The sequence below is a fragment of the Crocodylus siamensis genome, chromosome 2 (assembly GCF_052110815.1).
Source record: "Crocodylus siamensis isolate JL-2025a chromosome 2, ASM5211081v1, whole genome shotgun sequence".
In the NCBI taxonomy this organism is placed as follows: domain Eukaryota; kingdom Metazoa; phylum Chordata; order Crocodylia; family Crocodylidae; genus Crocodylus; species Crocodylus siamensis.
This window is the reverse complement of record NC_143396.1, coordinates 95738897-95759639: the sequence shown is the minus strand read 5'-3', so window position 1 is coordinate 95759639 and position 20743 is coordinate 95738897. Positions and strand designations below refer to the sequence as shown.

At 46.9% G+C, this 20743-nt stretch overlaps 1 protein-coding gene across 1 annotated transcript in view; it reads left to right on the top strand.

Moving 5' to 3' along the window:
• TMEM154 (transmembrane protein 154) overlaps window positions 1-20743 on the top strand; it is an 83502-nt gene that overhangs the window by 727 nt on the left and 62032 nt on the right. The window lies entirely within an intron of this gene.

The following is a 20743-nucleotide window of genomic DNA, read 5'->3' as shown; positions in this document are numbered from 1 at the left end:
TCAATCAAGAGGGAGGGAGATATGGTTTGTATTTTTGTTTCCTGTCACCACTCTCAATATAAGTTCAGCCAGTTACCTACTAAGCTAAACCCAGGGAGTCTCAGCCAGTTAGGCTCCAACAGCGGTGAGAGACGCGCGGGTGAAGCCCACTGCGCCCCCACTCCCCCCAAAGCTCCCCAGACACCCCCTCAGCAGCCGCCGAGCCCCCTGCCGACCCCAGCACAGCCGGAGGTAAGCAGGCTCTTGGTGGGAAAGGGTTAACTCCTCGCTCCCTGGGAGGAGGCCGCTGCCTGGTGCCGGGCCGGGTCAAGCCCCCGCCCAGGCCCCTACTTGGCCCAGCCCCCCAGGGAGCCGCACGAACAGGCTGCGTAAACAGGCGCTCAAGTTAGTGCAGGGTTCGCGCAGGAGAGGGCGTGGGAGGGCACGAGACCCTGCCTGCGACCCCCCCCAGCCATAGCCAGCCCCAGCCGTAGCCAGCCTACCAGAGGCATGACACGGATGGGCACGCGCCGCACCCCAAGGGTCCCCTCGGGCTCTGCGGCCCCCACATCGGGTACCTCAGAGACGGCCACCCAGACGGAGCCCATGGTTCCGGGCTCCACGCAGACGGAGCCCCTGGCTCTTGGCTGCAGGGGCTGCCTGTCCCTTTTTCAGGCTCTGGGGCCCGGGAGCATGGCCACCTCCCCTTGCGGGGTCTGCTCCCTACTGGGGTCTCTGGCGCGCCAGCTGGAGGAGCTGCAGGCCACAGTCCAGAGACTGCGTGCCATCAGGGACTGTGAGCAGGAGATAGACTCCTACTGCCAGGCCCTTCTCCCCCAGGAGCCGCAGGGGAGAGCACTGTCTCCCTCCATGACTAAGGAGGACTCTGGGACCTCCTGCTCTGCCCAGTCAGGGGCATGGACCAAGGTGGTCAAGGGCCCTAAGGCCCGCCACACCAAGGCCCCTCCCTCGCCGGAGCTTAGCAACAGGTTCGCACCTCTTGCAGCCCCAGCAGAGCCTGCTCAGTTGCCAGCTCCTGCAGGCAACCCAGGCTGAACCACAGCTACTGCCCCCGCTCTCCCCAAGTTAAAGTGAAAGGTGTTTGTTGTGGGAGACTCCATCCTGCGGGGCACTGAGGGGGCAATCTGCCGCCCTGACCCCTTAGCCCAGGAAGTCTGCTGCTTCCCGGGGGCCCACATCTGAGACATTGCGGAGAGGATCCCGCAGCTCCTCCGGCCCACAGACCACTACCCCATGCTCCTTATTCACGTGGGCACCAATGACACGGCTCGGAGCACCCCCAGCCAGGTCATGAGGCGCTACAGGGAGTTGGGAGCGGGGCTTAGGGGTCTGGGAGCTCAGGTGGTGTTTTTGTCGATCCTCCCAGTCTCAGGCTATGGGCTGAAGGGGGAGAGGAGGATCCACCCAGTGAACCAAAGACTGCGGAGCTGGTGTCATGGGGAAGGCTTTGGCTTCCATGACCACAGCCCGCTCTTTGGCGAGAGAGGCAGCGAACTGCTGGGAAGAGATGGCCTCCACCTCTCCCCCCTGGGGAGGAGGCTCTTCTCAGCCAGGCTGGCTGACCTGCTCCACCGGGCTTTAAACTAAGCCCGCTGGGGGGATGGGGGGACTACTGCCACTGCTGGCCCACTGAGCAATCCTTGCAAAGCCAGCAGACCAAGGCACTTAAGGGAGCCCACCCCTGCCCCAGTCCTGGCACAGTCTGTGGGCAAGGCAAGAGCCCCTAAGGGGACACTTGCCTGGCTGTACACTAATGCCAGGAGTCTGGGTAACAAGCAGGACGAGCTCGTCCTCCTGCTCAGTGCAAAGAATTATGACGTCATTGGGATAACGGAGACCTGGTGGGACTCCACCCATGACTGGACCACGGGTATAGAGGGCTATACCCTGTACAGGAGGGATCGTGTTGACAAAAGGGGAGGGGGTGTAGCTCTCTATGTGAAGGAAAGCTACATGTCCCTGCAAGCTGATGTTGGCGACCAGCATGGACAGCTAGAGACCCTCTGAGTAAAAATTCGTGGGGAATTCGGCACAGGGGACACAACGGTGGGAGTCTACTACAGACCTCCCACTCAAAGTCCTGAGCTTGACCAGGAGTTCGCCCGGGAACTGACTGAGGCCGCTTGCTCCAGGACCTTGGTTGTCGTGGGTGACTTCAATTACCCGGACATCTCCTGGGAAGATCACTCAGCAAAATCCGAGCGGTCGCAAAGCTTTCTCTCGTGCGTGGATGACCTCTACCTGACTCAAGAAGTCTATGGGCCAACGAGAGGCAAAGCGCTGCTCGACCTGGTACTGGCTACGGGGGACAACCTAATTGGCGACCTAGTGATCGATGGGAAGCTGGGTGACAGCGACCACGAGCTGATCACCTTCACCATCCGCTGTAAAGCTGGCAAGTCAGTCAGCAACACAGAAGTCCTTGACTTCAGAAAAGCCAGCTTTGACAAGCTCAAGAGGCTTGTCGGTCAGGCCCTCAGGGACCATGACCCCAGGGAGATGGGAGTTCAAGAAGAGTGGTTGCTTCTCAAGGAAGTGATCCTCAATGCACAAGCTAAATCTATTCCAACAAGGAGGAAAGGCAGCAAGAAGGCACAGCAGCCCTCCTGGCTCTCTAGGGATCTAGCGGACCTCCTGCGGCTAAAAAGGAAAGCCTACAAAGGATGGAGGACGGGATTCACCTCCAAGGAGAATTATTCTGCACTGGTCTGGTCCTGCAGGGAGCAAACCAGGAAAGCCAAGGCTGCAACTGAACTCCAACTAGCTTCAAGCATCAAGGACAACAAAAAGTCCTTTTTCAGATATGTGGGGAGCCGGAGGAAAAGCAAGGGCAATGTTGGACCCCTGCTAAACCAGATGGGGCAACTAACGCCCAGGAAAAAGCCAACCTATTAAATAGGTACTTTGCGTCAGTCTTTCATCAGTCCCATGGGACGCCCATGCCTGCTATGGGACAGGGAGATCCGGGTGATGGGGATCCCCTACCCTCCATGAATGCTGACCTCGTGAAGGAACACCTTGAGAAGCTGGATACCTTCAAGTCAGCTGGCCCTGACAATCTGCACCCCAGGGTACTCAAGGAGCTGGTGAGCGTCATAGCCCAGCCCCTGGCACGGATCTTTGAAAACTCTGGCGCTCTGGTGTAGTGCCCAAAGACTGGAAGAAGGCCAATGTGGTGCCGATCTTCAAAAAAGGGAGAAGAATGGATCCGGCTAACTACAGGGCCATTAGCCTGACTTCTATCCTGGGGAAGATCTTAGAAAAGTTTATTAAGGAGGCCATCCTTGATGGACTGGCCCAGGCTAACATCCTAAGGGATAGCCAGCACGGGTTTGTTGCGGGTAGGTCTTGTTTGACCAATCTCATTTCCTTCTATGACCAGGTGACCTATCACCTGGACAAGGGAGAAGAGATTGATGTCATATATCTTGACTTCAAAAAAGCCTTTGATCTGGTATCCCATGATCACCTCTTGGCCAAACTGGCCAGTTGTGGCCTTGGCTCCACCACGATCTGCTGGCTGGGAAACTGGCTCTGTGGTTGGACCCAGAGGGTTGTAATTGATGGCAGTCACTCATCGTGGTTCCCTGTGACCAGTGGGGTCCCTCAAGGCTCTGTCCTGGGACCCATCCTGTTCAACATCTTCATTAATGATGTGGACGCTGGAGTCAGGAGTGGACTGGCCAAGTTCGCCAATGACAGCAAACTTTGGGGCAAAGCATTCACGCCAGAAGATAGGCGGGTGATCCAGGCTGACCTGGACAAGCTCAGCAAATGGGCGGACAAGAACCTGATGGTGTTTAACACCGAGAAATGCAAGGTTCTCCACCTTGGGAGGAAAAACCTGCAGCTTCCTTATAGGCTCGGCAGTGCTACGTTGGATAGCACTACAGAAGAAAGAGACTTGGGGGTCGTCATTGACCACAAGATGAACATGAGCCTGCAATGCGATGCTGCGGCTAGTAAAGCGACCAAAACACTGGCTTGCATCCATAGATGCTTCTCGAGCAAATCCCGGGACGTCATTCTCCCCTTGTACTCGGCCTTGGTGAGGCCGCGGCTGGAGTACTGCGTCCAGTTTTGGGCTCCACAATTCAAAAAGGATGTGGAGAAGCTTGAGAGAGTCCAGAGGAGAGCCATGCGCATAATCAGGGGTCAGGAAAACAGATCTTACGATGACAGGCTGAGAGCCATGGGAGTCTTTAGCCTGGAAAACTGTAGGCTCAGGGGTGATCTGATGGCCACCTATAAGTTTATCAAGGGTGACCACCAGGATCTGGGGGAACGTTTGTTCACCAGAGCGCCCCAAGGGATGACGAGGTCGAACGGTCACAAACTCCTGCAAGACCGTTTCAGGCTGGACATAAGGAAGAATTTCTTTACTGTCCGAGCCCCCAAGGTCTGGAACAGTCTGCTAGCGGAGGTGGTTCAAGCACCTACATTGAACACCTTCAGGAGTAAATTGGATGCTTATCTTGCTGGGATCTTATGACCCCAGCTGACTTCCTGCCCTTTGGGCAGGGGGCTGGACTCGATGATCTCCCGAGGTCCCTTCCAGCCCTAATGTCTATGAAATCTATGAAATTTCACCGGGTTCAGAAATCCACGTTATTCCCATACCATGCACCAAACTGATTTACAATTTAAAAATGTAGCATCTATACTTAAATGTTATAGCTTTTATTAGACCAGCTAAATAGTTGGAAAATTTGTTCTTTGTAAGCTTTCAGACACAAACACCCTTCTTCAGGCATAGGAAAAGTCTGCTGGTGTTATGTATTCTCCATAGCAGCTATGTTTAGCAGACATCATCTTGCTTTGTGAGGGTGCAAGATATTTTGCATCTCTAGTTATTTACCACTTGAATGAGACAAATGGGTGATGAATCCAAAATAAACTCAGTGTTCCTCCCTGCGTATATAGAACTATTTACATTTATACCAGGTCTGGAATCTGACCCAATTGACTTTCACAGAATTTGTAAGTGCTCAGCTCCTCTGCAATTCAGGCTAGAGATATCCTGGCTTGCCTATCAAAGGCTGGAGGATGCTAAAACATCCATGATTAAGAACCTTGTATCAAAATGCATTAACTAACCTAAAATAGCAGTTTTCATCTTCAAAATGTTTGAAGTTTCATCCTCAAGTGACCTTATAGGTGACCTGTTTTCCCAATGAATCCACATATGACTATGGCCTGATGCAAGTTTATGCAGAATTTGAATATTAATATAGCTTATGTTCTGCAAGGCTATAAAAATTCTACACTTTGTTGTTAGATCATTGAAATGTCATATTTTAAAGTAGCATAAAGAAATACGTATTTCAGAGTGTGGGTTAGTAACTCAAAGACGCAGAAAGAGCACAAAGCAGTCAAAGTTCTGACTTTTAGAGGTTGTCTGTAAGAGCTACATTAAACTCTGTTTAAGCAAAACCCTACAATTAAGGGTAGATACAGGGATTTGGGGAGGTTAGACCAAGTTAAAAATGGCCACCTGATCTAAGGTTAGTCAGGATGGGGGGACTAGCTGGGGGGGCTTTGCGGGATCAGGGGGACAAGCAGGGTCCACAGGGTGGTTTGGGGAGATCAACGGTAAGCAGGGTCCATGGGGAAGTAAGGGGGACAAGGGGGGTCTGCAAAAGTTTTTTGGGGGATAAGGGGGACAAGTGGAGGAATTGATGCAGTCTGGGAGAGTTTGGTTGGACTGGGGAGCAAGCAGGATCCATAGACCAGTGTAAGGGAATGCGGGAGGTTCTCTTCCCCCCAGTCTTGGGGTTTATTTTTTGCCCCTGAACCCCCACCCCCAGATTAACAACCCCCACTCAATCCTATCCACTGCTGCCTACCCTGACTTACTTCTTTGGCTCTGGGAAAACTGTCACTGGGAGCAGCTTGTGGGATGGGGGGTTTGGCAGGATGGGGGGCAGGGAGGCTGACTAGTCTCTGGGAAGGGATTGTCCATGTAGTGGTGAGGTGAGGGGTTGGGAGGCTAAAAATAACCCAGTGCTGGGGGAGTGGGGGTAGGATAGGAAAAGTGCATCCCTGGGGTGCAGCCAGCAGCTGGGATTTCCCAGCCCTGGGGTGGTACTGGGAATGGTACAGAAGTTTGATAAGTGACATACCACACAGAAGCATTGTGACATCAGGATACTGTTGCTGCTTAAGACAACAGTAACAACTGAAATGTTTCAAACATCTTTAAAACACTTTAAAGGGGCAACTGTGCTAATAAACATGCGTGTTCTTTGAAATGTTCCAGAAGTGGCCGAAGTGCTCCAAGATACTATCTATTGACATGTGGTATTCATTTAAAGTTTTTCACTTATTACTTGGTCATGGAGACAAAAAAACACATAGGCCCTCCAGAATCCCGCAGTGCTTCACGCTCTCTCCACAGGGGTGGGAGCAGAGTGGGTGGACAGTCTGGCAGGCTTTCAGAGTAGCTGGGACCAGGACACAACCCAGCAGCTGGACAGTCGAGTAGGCAGTTCAGCACTGTCCAGCTGCTGGCTTCTGCTCCCTGGTCCCAGGCACATCAGCTCTCTGGGGCCCTCTGCCACTGTCAGTACCAGCCTCTCCAGCCCCAGACCTCCTCTCTCTCTCTGGTGAGAGGTTTTGAGGCCAGAAAGTCAGAATCCAAGCAGTAGGGGGGATGTGCCACAGAGGCTGTACATATGTCCTGTAGCTAAAATTATACCTTTTTGAAACATTTCTAAGCCCATTATGCTGGGAAATATTTCTGAAATTACTTTTGTCCATAGCCTAACTATAATGCATTATCACAGCAAGCTACTATTCCCTATTTCATAGATTTCATAGACATTATAGGAAGATGTCACAAGCATCCTACTGCCTAATGGTGGAAATTAGGGCCAAGAAATAGACCAAGAAGAGTTTCACAGTGCTACAAAATCATGTGGTATCAGGCTTCCCACTGCAATTTGTATTACTTTCCAACATTCTGAGAGAGTCTAGGCTGAAAAAGAGGAGAATATAATAAAAGTCAATGAGAGATTTCTGATTATGCAGCTTTCAGAGAACAGTTTATTGGTGTTTCCTGTGTCTCCATTGTGACAGCTCAGGAGGGTTATTTCCTCTTTCAGAGTGGTTATGTTTGCACTGCAAATTGTATACACATTTATATAACATGTAAGATAGTACAGGAAATATGACCTGTTTGGAGGAGTGAGAGATGAAGTAGAAGAGCAGAGATGAAAGAGCTGTGTTATAGGAAGAGAGTTTTGCTGAGGTACTGTTGCAAAGCTATCAAGTGCCAAGCTAAGTGCCAAGCTTGTTACACAATACTTTTCTTCCTCAGCCCTGTGCAATATGGACATTCAGTAATTACTGTAACATTGTAGTAGGCAACCGTCAATCTTCTAGATCACGGTGTATGTGTAACAGATCTAGTCAGGTGCCTGATGAATCCATTTATACATAGTCCTGCAGCTATTACACCAAGACCTTTGATGCATATACTTAGGAGCATGGAGGAGTGGGGCTGCCTAAGACCTACCATCCCTACTTTAGACCATTGAGATAGAATCCAAAGGCCAGACCGAATCCAGATGTTCAGTGCCTTGATGGTTGTAGCTTCTGCCAGACAGCAACAAATAAGACCTACTGCTGACTGCCTAACTCCTCAGTGAAGGCATGTTTCTCTCAGGGTGACATCCCTCAGCCTTCCCCAATCAAGGAGTACCCAAAAGGTAGTGGGGGCTACCCTATATTCACCTTACTCTGAAGGTTGCAATGCTGTGGTATTTTATAGGAACTATCCTGCCATGACTAGCCCCACCAGGTTGCCAACAGGTCCTCCAGTCGAATGAAGTTTACAGTCATACCCAGCATTGTACTGTTGATATTATAAACCCTGTCCACCTTTTACAGAGTTTATAGTCTGTGAGCATTTATACATATGCTTCAGGAGTGTGTGTGTGTGTGTGGCGGGGGGACACTTTAATTAGAGTGGCTTTGAGAGCCACTCTAATTAAAGCTCCCAGAGTGTTTTGTGTAATTAAAGCATTCAGAGCATCAAATGAGCTTTAGATAAAGCACCCCTACTGCCATTTTTAAGCGTAGGCACGCTGATATGAGATGCTGGAGGCTAATACGAGATGCTGGAGGTAATTACCAAAGTCCAGCAGACTCAATTAATCAATTGCATTTCTGCAGCAGACTCGATTAATTGAGTCTGCTCCAAGGCACTGTAATTGCAGCACATCAGAGCAGTGTCACTGCTCGTGTATAGGTAGGGCACTAGTATAGGTGTGCTTACTGCCTATTGTCAACAAGTGAGGTCCAACACCCGAACACACAGCTTGTATTTAAAATAAATTTACAAAACCTATATTAAAAGGAAGTCCTTAGGCCTTTATTCAGGTGAGCAATTTTAGTACATGCTTAACTGGCAACACAAGAAAGCAATAGCCTCATTGAAGGTAATGGGACTGAATCACATTCCCAGAGAACATATTTAAGTGTTTTCTTAAATGAGAACTATAAGGGCATCTACAGATGAGCAGTGAGGCTACTCCAATGCACTGTAATTAGAACAATGCACAATCCATTAGAACAGACACAATTAATTGGGTCTGCTGGAGCTTGGTAATCATTGGTAATGCATAAGGGGTGCACACGGGTGCACGTGCACCCCCTGAGATTGACGGTGCACCTCCTGAAAGAAGCACCACTGACTCCGCTGGGAGTACCTGTGGGCAGTCACCACTTGCCACCCTCCACCCCCACTCACCATCAACACCACCAGGAGCCTCTGTGGGCGGTTGTCAATCACCACTGGCTGCTGCCAAGGCTGCCAGAGGCATCTTCAGGTGGTCACTGACAGCTGGTCAGCACTTGCCACCCTCCCCCCCTCCCCGACACTGCTGTGGCCAGCTGTGAGAGGTCCCTGCTCACTGCTGCCATGTCCCCACCACTGGGGGACACACATTGTTCATGGCGGTAATTATTGTGCTCCAGCAGCCTTCTGCATCTTGTGCATCGCTGTCCCTGCACTTAAAAATGGTGCTTTTATCTAAAGTTTGTCTCAGGCCATTCTAATTAAAGCACTCCTGCCCCCCACTCCCAGAATGTGCGTATAAACAGACATTGCATTTCTCCACCTTTTGTTTAGGGATTTTATAGACTACTGGTCTGTTGTCCCAGCTTAAGTATCCATGAAATATGAAAGAGAAAACGTGCTAACACTTTCTTCCCTTTCTAGCCCCCCACACTCACCCTCTGTGCTGTCTATAAGTTAATAGTAGCTGGTTCAAGTTAATTGCCAATCATTCCAGTGACAAGCTTGTCAGATTGTGCTATCCCTGGCCCCTCACATATACACCTTATAATACAGGCTGGATCCAGCCTGCATGCAGGGCTTCTCACTAAACATGACAGGAGGGCTTGTATGAGTGAAGTTAGAAATATGCCAATTTTTTTCCAGGACTGGAATTTTATTTTCTCAGTTATGTCTCTGATTTCAGAGAAACTACTTCAGAGTAAGCAAGGTGTAGTGTCTGTGGTAAAGATATGTTGCTATGGTTCCAGCCACCTGAGTTCATGCCTTGTTGTAGATTTGTGTCAAAAGTGGCTACCAGTCAAACCAGCTGTACGTAGTCATTCAGGCAACTAGATATGATTGCCATGACTCCCTTAAGTGCTCTGGGACACAGAAACTGGTAGGCATTACTCACACTAACCCACTGGGCTACTGGGCTTGGACAGTTTTGGTTTTAATTTTTGATATATGAGTAAGATACTATTCAATTTAAGTAAGAGTAGAGCAATTTCACCTGCAGGCCAGATATTTTTTTTAAATTGGGTAGTTGATCAAATATGTAAATAGGCATCTCATAGAGTCTTAAAGTATCTGGATGCTTAACTTAGAGAGGCACCTACGCACTTCAGAAAATCTCATTAGCTGCCTATTTGCATATTTAGGTATCTAAATACTTTTAAAAGTCTGCCCCAAAATGCTGATTTGTAGATTTAACTCACAATAAGTTTTGGTTTTGAATTTAGGACATGCATAATATGGATTTTTTAGAAGAAATTGAGATTTTTTAATTAATTGAACAGAGAGGGTTTTAGATGGGTGGTTCAAGTGAGAAATGCCACAATCTAAGAATAAATCAAGAAGCATTTAAGCAATATTATTTTAGGATATAAAATTTATTTTCGGCTACTTAATGTATAGCTAGAAAACTATATTATTTATATTACAATTTGGACTTACTTTTGGGGTTTTGTATGATAGCTAGGCAAAGAGAGGATGCAACTTCAAAAGAGTTGTATTTGCCCAGGAAGCGGTCAGTCACTGTTTGAGAAAATTAGATCCTTACAGAATCAGTTTATGGACATCAGAGGTGAGAAAAAGCAGAGCTAAAAGAAATAAAGGGAAATTATTAAGTTAAAATGTATGTGTTGTTTTATAATCAGATTATCTTAACTTGTGCTAGACAGCACCAAACTTACCAGAAATGGAAAGGATTGAAAGATCTTGTTCACTTTTTTTCCACTTACATTGTTACTTTATTTTGTTCATTTCATTCAATCTCAGCCATGGATATACAAGACTCAATTTTATTTCTGCTTTTTCATAAGTTTCTAGCTGGTTTCACTTTTTGTTATATCTTAAAGGAATAATTGCTTCCTTTTGGCAGGTAAAACATGATTAAAAACAAACAAATCTTGGACATGTGTTGATCTGACTGTGACCTTCCACTGTAGATCTCTTTGTAAAATGCACAATAGTGAAGGCTGCTATCAGAAAGAATTATTACTATCCTTCTTTTTTAGCAGCTTCATCCCCTGAGTATAGGGTTGTTGGTTGTAGCTGTGTTGGTCTAAGCTCATAGGCAGACAAGGTTTTTTGGGTAGATGTGATATCTTTTATTAGACCAACTAAATAGTTGGAAAATTTGTTTTTTGCAAGCTTTTGGGCACAAACACCCTTCTTCAAGCATAGAGGCACCATTCAGGCACCCTTCTTCAGGCAACAATCTCTTGTTTTGTGTTCTCTCTTGGGTAAAATAGATGCCAATATGCAAAATGCAAGTCTGTGAAAATGCAAACTTGTGGCAGTGAGAATCAGAGGCCATGGGAGACAATAGGTGTGAGACAGGTGCGTGGAAAAAGGAGAAATGTTGAACTGGTCATAGAAAGTAGCTAGTAAAATGCAGAGTTTACCGGGGGTTATCAGACGGCAGGTAAGTTATAATGTACCATTAATCCAATACCGATATGTTGTCTATGATTTTTTGTATCCAGTAGATTTACAAAGTGAAGTTCATAGGCTTGTCTATGAAGGTGCTTTGTAAATTCTCTTTGAGGATTAGAACTGAGAGATTGGAGAGAGAGTGGTTATCTTATAAGAGGTGTGCACCCACAGGTAATGGCATGTTTTTGTCTTTGATGGATTTTTGGTGTTTGTTTGTTCTGGTATGCAGTTGTTGTTACTCAAAAACTGCACCTTCAAACCCATGCTATACCAAAGATACATAGATGACATCTTCATCATGTGGACCAAAAACCTGCAGTCTCTGATTGATTTCCATCATAAATTCAATAACCATTGCCCTTCCATAAGACTATTTCTTGAATACAACATTTCCAGCAACAACATTTCCATTTTAGACATTGTGATCAATATCTAGAATTGCAAAAACAAACCGCCATATACAAGAAACCCACAGACCAACATACATAGCTGCACAGAACCAGCAATCACACTAAACACACCAAGAAAGCTGCAATATACAGCTGATACCACTGAATTTGCACTGAGGAGAATACTCATGGTCGTCACCTCACTAATCTAGCCACCAAGAGCCTTTTTTGGGAAGGGTGGCATACTTGAAAGCAGGATCCTAACTTGTACCTTTACTTAAAGTTAGCCACTTATTTTAAATAAGTGTTTAATATTAACTTTTTCTGTGCATCAGTGCATAAGCTAGATGCATACATAACTAGTATCTTGTAATTTTATAAGCTGATTCAGAATTTCTCATCAGACAATGCAGCTGATCTGACAGAAAATAAACAATTGGCAACTGAAGTGAGCTGGTGATCTGATTTGACTGCACTCAGTGCCTTGGACTAGTTAGATGTCACTGGATATGTTCAAGCCAAAGGTCAGCAAAAATATGATCTTTATTTGGCCAACAGGGCGTCTGAAAAAGATGGTAGGTAGATAAGTAGGTGAATTCTCAATTACTTGGATTCTCAGTTACTTGAATTACTTTGAATTTGAGCTCCACAATTCAAAAAGGATGTGGAGAAGCTTGAGAGAGTCCAGAGGAGAGCCACATGCATGATCAGAGGTCAGGAAAACAGACCTTATCACGAGAGGCTGAGTGCTATGGGACTCTTCTGCCTAGAAAAGCGCAGGCTCAGGGGTGATCTGGTGTCTACCTACAAGTTTATCAGAGGTGACCACCAGGATCTGGGGGAACGTTTGTTCACCAGAGCGCCCCAAGGGATGACAAGATCAAATGGTCACAAACTCCACCGTGACTGATTCAGGTTGGACATAAGGAAGAACTTTACTGTCTGAGCCCCCAAGGTTTGGAATAGACTGCCACCGGAGGCGGTTCAAGCACCCACTCTGAACACCCTCAAGACACATTTGGCTGTCTATCTTGCTGGGCTCTTATGATCCCTGCTGACTTCCTGTCCCTGGGGTAGGGGGCTGGTCTCGATGATCCTTCAGGGTCCCTTCCAGCCTGAATGTCTATGAAATCTAATCTCAAAAGGGCTTTCACTCAACAAGGACGCTCCTTCAGAGAGATAGCTCGTACTTTTGAAAGAGCCATCCAGATACCACATGAGGAATTGCTGCAGTGCATAAAGGAAATCCCTACAAATTGCACACCATTAGTTATGACATACCATCCTTCCCTGGAATCTATATGGAAAATCCTCAAACAATTACAACCCATACTAGGAGAAGACCCTATTCTTAAAGAGATCTTTCCAGAACCACCCATCTTAGCCTTTAAACAAGCACCAAACCTTGCCACCCTCTTCACCAGAAGCAAACTTCCTATGGCCCAAAGCACACCAAATGGATCCAGACCATGTTGGGACAAAAAATATATAACCTGCCAACACATCTCCACCACTCCCACAATAACCACACCCCACAACAGAAACATCACCATTCCTGGATCTTACACCTGCACTTCCAGTAATGTCATCTCTCTCATCCAGTGCACTAAATGCGCTAGGGCTGTGCGAGGCTTCGGACAGAGCTTCAGATCCAGAGAAGCTTTGCATGCTTCAGGGTCTGAAGCAGGCGCCGGCCTCGTTGGGCTTCCCGAAGCGGTTCAGAGCCGCCTCAGAGATCCGGCCATAGGGTATAATCAGGAAACAATAAAATATCTATAACTTTGTTATTTTGTGTCTGATTCAGATGGAATTTTCAAGGCTGGTAGAATCTGCAGAGAGAATGAAGTGTACTAAATTTCAAGAAGATCAGTGTAGGGGTTTGGGGGGGACAGCACCCCAAATTCTTGAAAGCAAAACTCATGTCACATCTAGGCATTACAACATAGAAAGGTGAAAACTGCAGGGGTGGTGCTCTTACTGAGGCCACAAAGCCTGCCAAGTTTCAAGAAGATTGGTGCAGGGGTTTGTAGGGAAGTGCCCCTCAAGCTGTGGACAAGCAAAACTGGTGCCACAGGTGCTGTGGGACTGACCGTCTCTGGCTTGGGGCGTGGGGTGGGGGAGATGCTACTGCAGGCCTGGCTGCAATGCTGCTGTGTTCCCAGTTACCAATGAATTAACCATGATTCACTCTGGGACCAGGGACTCAATACTCAGGACCTAGCTACTACACAATGACTTCATGAGCATCAATTAGCACCTACAAAACCAGGCTAAGGAAAGGAAAGAATCGATGCAGACAATCAACTGCCTCAAGACAGAGACAGTTGGTCCCACAAGCACCCATGACATGAGTTTTGCTTGTCCGCAGCTTGAGGGGCACTTCCCCCCAAACCCCTGCACTGATCTCCTTTAAACTTGGCAGGCATCGTGGCCTCAGCAAGAGTTACCAGCTCTGCAGTTTTGACCCACCCCCCTGTGTTGTAACACAGATGTGACAGGAGATTTGCTTTCAAGAATTTGGGGTACAGTTCCCCCCAATCCCCTCCACTGATCTCCTTGAAACTTGGCAGGCTTTGTGGCCTCAGTGAAAGCTACCACTCCTGCAGTTTTTACCCCACTGTGGTATGACACAGCCGTGACATGAATTTGGCTTTCAAGAATTTGGGGTACAGTTCCCCCCAAACCCCTGAACCGATATTCTTGAACCTTGGCATATTTTATGCTGTCAGTAGAGGCTACCATCTCTGCAAGTTTCATCCAAATTGGACAAGAAACAACAAAGTTATAGATATTTCATTGATTCCCCATTATACCCTATGGCTGGATCTCCAAGGCAGCTCTGCAGCTTCGGAGCTGCTTCTGTCAGATTGATGCAGAAACCCAGTCCAGAGCTCTGAATTGGATCGCGGCCATCTGAAGCAGCCAGATCCAAATCCGGATTGGATCACTGCCGACTCGCACAGGCCTACTAAATGCCCTGATGTAAAATATGTAGGAGAAACTAAACAACAACTGCACACCAGAATGAAAGCACACCAGAAATCTATCAAAGACAACAATACACAAGTACCTGTGGGTGCACGCTTCTCACAAGACAACCACTCTGTCTCCAATCTCTCAGTTATAATCCTCAAAGGGAATCTACAAAACACTGTTCATAGGTGGGCCTACAAACTTTACTTCATAAATCTACTGGATACAAAAAATCATGGACTAAATATAGACATTGGATTTATGGCACATTATAACCTGCCTGCCATCTGATAATCCCAGGTAACCTGTCTGCATTTTACCAGCTACATTTAATCACCAGTTCAACATTCCCCCCTCCACACGCACCTACCTGCCTCACACCTGTTGTCTCCCCTTCTTTCTGATCCTCACAGCCACACATTTGTATTTTCACAGAACTGCACTTTGCATATTGGCATCTAGTCTACCCAGGAAAGCACACAAAACACCAACAAACTCTCCCTTTGCCTGAAGAAGGGCACTTGTGCCCCAAAACTTGCAAAGAACAATTTTTCCAACTATTTAGCAGGTCTAATAAAAGATATCACATCTCCCCAAAGAACTTGTCTGCCTATCCCGAGTCCTGCATTTGTAAAATTACTTGGTAAATACATGTCAGTAACCCAGGCAAATGTACAATACCTAAGAAACGATACCTGCTCAAATTTGTGTTCTCTTCCACATGAGGAAATAGACTGGGTTTCCATTTTTTAATAATACCTTCTGAGTTAACATGTTCTCTTATATGTGTCTTTTAACCATCCTAATTCTATTTCCCCTCTCTTAGCATCATCTCTCTTATTCTGAGGTCCACTCTCCTTTTGACTGAATAAAGTTATTTTCAACTAAAAAACCTGCATTCTCATTCTGTGGATAAGCTTTTCTAAGAAGCCAAGTACAGCACGATCTTGTTCCAGTGCCAGGCACTGCAGTACATCCATTTGTCTGCTTTCAGCTTCTTGCATCAAGATATAGGTGTCTGTAGTTTGGGAGAGTACTCCTATCTGGAAGTCAGGCTCTAAATTCTAGCTGACTTAAATAAAAACAGAATAAGGGCCTTTCTTAGTTACAATAATTGCAATATCTTTATGAACCATTTTTGCTACAAAAAGTTACCTTAAGCTGCTTGCACAAGACATGTACATATAAGGTGCATCTACACAACAGTTTTACTGTGGAGATGCCCGATTAGCTCCACAGTAAAATCTCAACATCTATATGTGCAGCCCTGTTATGCCACAGGAAATGAATTCCCTCCACTACAGGTTAGTACTCAGACATACAAGTACTATCCTGTGGCAGTATTCTTAATTGCAGCAACGCACATGTAGATGGTGACTGGGGCACTAGGGTGTTTTAATGTGCGGGCTGCCTGCTAGCTACCATTTCACAAATGAAGTGCCAATGCAGTCCTGGAAAGAGGTGAAAACTATCACCCACATATTACATATTTTTACACATTACATACTACATATTATTACATATCTCACATATTATGCCTCTCTGAATGAGTTAGTCTGTAAGATGCCACCCTGCTCTGCCTTCTGCCTAACTTCAGACTAACACAGCTAGCTACCTCTTTCCCCATAATACAGATCAGGAAACTGACCCAATTCCCTTTTAAAATGGACTTCTTCTATTTCAATCTCACTCTGTCATTGTCATTGGCTGCTAAGGTTGGAGATGTGAAAGATTTCTAAACTAAAGTTCTTCACGATCTAATTGTGACAATTAGCAGAAACTGATATTCAAATTTTGCACTGCTTGTCTGAGCGTTTTCAATGAAAGAATCTGCTTTGCTTAGGTGATCTTTCGGGGTTTGTATAAAACTCAGTTGCAAAAATGTTTATCTGTACTATCTAGAGGCTAAATAGAACATAACATCAGCGACTTGGATGTCGGTGTGAATTGTACTCTGTCCAAGTTTGCAGATGATACTAAATTGTGGGGTGAAGTGCACACTCCAGAGGGTAGGGAATGATTGCAGGCAGACCTGGACAGGTTAGAAAAGTGGGCAGCACACAATAGGATGCAGTACAACAAGGACAAGTACAGAGTGCTGCACCTAGGGTGCAAAAATATCCAGCACATCTACAGGCTGGGAAGTGACCCTCTCAGCAGCACAGAAGCGGAAAGGGATCTTGGAGTCATAGTAGGCTCCAAAATGAATGTGAATCATCAGTGTGACGAAATCATCAGCAAAGCTAACTGCACTTTATCATGCATCAGCAGACGCACAACAAATAGATCCAAGGAGGTGACACTTCCCTTCTATGCAGCATTGATCAGAGCACAGTTGGAGTACTGTATCCAGTTTTGGGTGCTGTACTTCAAGAAGGATGTTGATAGACTCAAGAGGGTCCAGAGGAGGGCCACTCATATGGTTAGAGGCTTACAGGACAAGCTCTATGAGGAGAGACTGAGGGACCTGGACCTCTTCAGCCTCCACAAGAGCAGCCTGAGAGGTGATTGTGTGGCTGCCTACAAATTCTTTAGGGGGACGCAGCAAGGGATCAGAGATGCTCTGTTCCCCAGGTGTAACAAGGAATAATGGTCACGAACTGACAGAGAGCAGATTTAGGCTAGATATCAGGAAAAACTTCGTCATGGTAAGGTTGGTCAAAATTTGGAATGGGCTTCCAAGGGAAGTGGTGCTCTCCCCTACCTTGGGGGTCTTTAAGAGAAGGCTGGATTGGCATCTGGCTGGGGTCATCTGACCCCAGCACTCTTTCCTGCCTAAGCAGGGTGTTGGACTCAATCTGTTGAGGTCCCTTCCGACCCTAGCATCTGTGAATCTATGTCATTTTTTGTGCTAACTTAACTACCAGATTTCCTGAACAGCACGGACACTGTCATTAGAGTTGTTTGCACCAGATAAACTCAACCAGTATCCTACTCCCATAATGATGGCTTTAATCTCATATAGATTTCTGTATTGGCACCCTTGGGAGATCATAGATCAATACATTTATGATCAGACAAAAATGCTGTTTATTCCACGGCTGTCCAACTGGTTATATCCAATCCATGAGTGGTTAATGTATAGCCTGTAGGCTCCCCCCTAGCTGCCACTCCCTACATTGTTTCTGCTACTTCAGAGGCTGGGGTCTCTGGAGTAGAGCAGCATGACAGGGAGGGCCTCATGAGTCATCTGTCATATGATCTCAACAGTGGCAGCAGCAGGGAGGGAGGCTCATGCTGCCCACATAGTGGCAATGATAGAAGTTTTTACTGCCCACACAGCAGCAAAGTGGGGAATTTATATTGCTCGTGTAGTCCAAGGAAGCCTGCACTTTGTGGCCCACATGGTCTACAGCCCAGGGCCCTGCAGCCAATATAGGGTGCAGTCCCCAACCACTCAGAAGTTGGACAGCCCTGGCTTAAGTGAACCTTCAAAGGTAAATATAGTTTAAAGCAGGGCTGGCCAATCTTCAGCACAAGTGCTACAAGTAGCACTGGCAGCCTTTGTGTGTGGCAGACCACAGACTGGGGAGGAGACAGGAGGCACAATGGCAGAGACAGGAAGCATGGGGCAGGAAACAGAAAGCAAAGTGGCCAATTGGTTAGGCAGCACAGGGCAGGGAGCAGAAAGCAGAGCAGCAGATGGGGCAGGGCAAAGGGATCAGAATAGTACTCTGGGGAGGGTATGGGGTTAATTTGTGGCACATCTGCCAGAAAGATTTCCCCCCCTCCTGCTTAAAACAAAGGTGCTCAACATCTAGTCCATGGGCCAGATCCACCTGTGGAGTCATGTCATGCAGCTCACAGGGCTCCTCAGAGGTCTGAAAATTTGGCAGCAGTGGACCAGTGGCAGCATTCATTGCAGATCCCTAGCTGACAAATTTCAGGACATATGGGGAGGCCTGCAGGCAAATAGGGTACACAGCCCAATCCAGGTGACAAAGGGCCAGGGAGGCACAAGGCTGGATCCAGACAGTGCAGAGATCAATCAAAGTGTTATGAAGCAGGATCTAGGGGCATGGGATAGATACAGACACAAGCAGGTAGCTCAATCAGGGCAGTGCAAGGCAGAATCTGGATGGTACAAGCCCTAATCCAGGCAGTAAAAGGCAGGATGCAGGGGAGGAGGCCTGATCCAGATAGTATGAAGTTTGATCTAGGTGTATGGGGCCTAATTCAAGTGGTGCAAAGCTAGATCAGGAAGTGCAGGGCCCAATCCAGGCAGCGTGAGGTGATACCTGGTGGTTCTCAGTGATCCAGATTCCACTGGGATTCTGGAGGACCTATGTAAGACCAGATCAGGACATGTGGCACCCAGCCCTATGGACTAACTCCAAGCCACGCACCTGGTCCAAAGGAACAAAAGGTTGAGCACCACTCATTTAAATAATAGTGTTAGCACAGCATAGACATAGTTTGTCTGTTTTCCTACCTTCAGGTTTTATATGATATCAAAGAACATAGGCAGGCTTTTAGCAAGGAAAATTTTAAAACCCATACACCACACTTCATAAAGGAATCATACTAATACATTGAGCTGCACTTGATCATAAATAAGCCAGAGTCTGGGTTACAACATGATTAAATAAAGTAGAATAGGATCTAATCACAATCTTGAAGCCAAATGAACACCTTGACCATTCAAGACTTCAGACCAGTTGCAGGGATATGATTAGGCTAATTTACAAATGTTCATACTGTTGTACGAGTCACGCAACAGTTGTGTTATATCTATGTCCTTTGGATCCTTTGGAGATCGACGTTGTATATCTTGACTTTAAAAAGCCTTCGATCTGGTATCCCACGATCATCTCTTGGCTAAACTAGCTAACTGTGGCTTCGACCTCACCACGATCCGCTGGCTGGGGAACTGGCTCTGCAGTAGGACCTAGAGGGTGTTGGTTGATGGGAGCCAATCATCTTGGTGCGCTGTGACCAGTGGGGTCCCTCAAGGCTCTGTCCCAGGGTCTATACTATTTAACATTTTCATCAATGACTTGGCCAGTCTGCTTCTGACACCAATGTCCATGTTTGCTGATGACACCAAACTCTGGGGTAAAGCATCCACACCTGAGGACAGGAGCGTGATCCAGGCAGATCTTGACAGGCTCATGAAATGGGCAGATGAGAACCTGATGGTGTTCAACACTGAAAAAGGTTCTCCACCTTGGGAGGAAAACCCTCAGCACGCTTATAGGCTCGGTAGTGCTACACTGGTTAGCACTACAGATGAAAGGGACTTGGGGGTCATGGTTGAGCACAAGATGAACATGAGCCTTCAATGTGATGCTGCGGCTAGTAAAGTGAGCAAAACGCTGGCCTGCATCCATAGATGCTTCTCAAGCAAATCCCGGGACATCATTTTCCCATTGTACTCAGCCTTGGTGAGGCAAAGCTGGAGTACTGTGTCCAGTTTTGGGTTCCACAATTCAAAAAGGATGTGGAGAAGCTTGAGAGGGTGCAGAGGAGAGCCACGCAGATGATCAGAGGTCAGGAAAACAGACCTTATGATGAGAGGCTGAGAGCCATGGGGCTCTTCAGCCTGGAAAAGTGCAGGCTCAGGGGTGATCTGATGGCCACCTGTAAGTTTATCAGGTGCTCATCAGGATCTGGGTGAACAGCTGTTCACCAGAGAGCCCTAAGGGATGACAAGATGAAACAGTCACAAACTCCGCTACAACCGATTCAGGCTCGACATAAGAAAGAACTTCTTCACTGTCCAAGCCCCCAAGGTCTGGAATAGACTGCCGGCAGGGGCGGTTCAAGCACCCACTTTGAATGCCTTCAAGACACATTTGGATGTTTATCTTGCTGGGATCCTATGATCCCTGCTGACATCCTGCCCCTGGAGCAGGGGGCTGGACTCGATGATCCTCCGGGGTCCCTTCCAGCCCAAATGTCTATGAAAACTATGAAATTTTGTCTTGCATATGACTTCAGAAAGCTGACTTCTCCGACCATTAAGAGTAGATTCATCAATATTACTGCAATCTTTCAGACAGTTTGCTCCCTGTGGTGGACCATATAGAGGCCAGTCAGTTAGCATATGTTGGGCTGCAGCCAGGATTGTAGCTATTTCCACAAAAATACATAGGCAATATTTCTATTACCATTTTGTCACTTGGTGTGAACATTTTCACCAATCCCAGAATACTTTTGC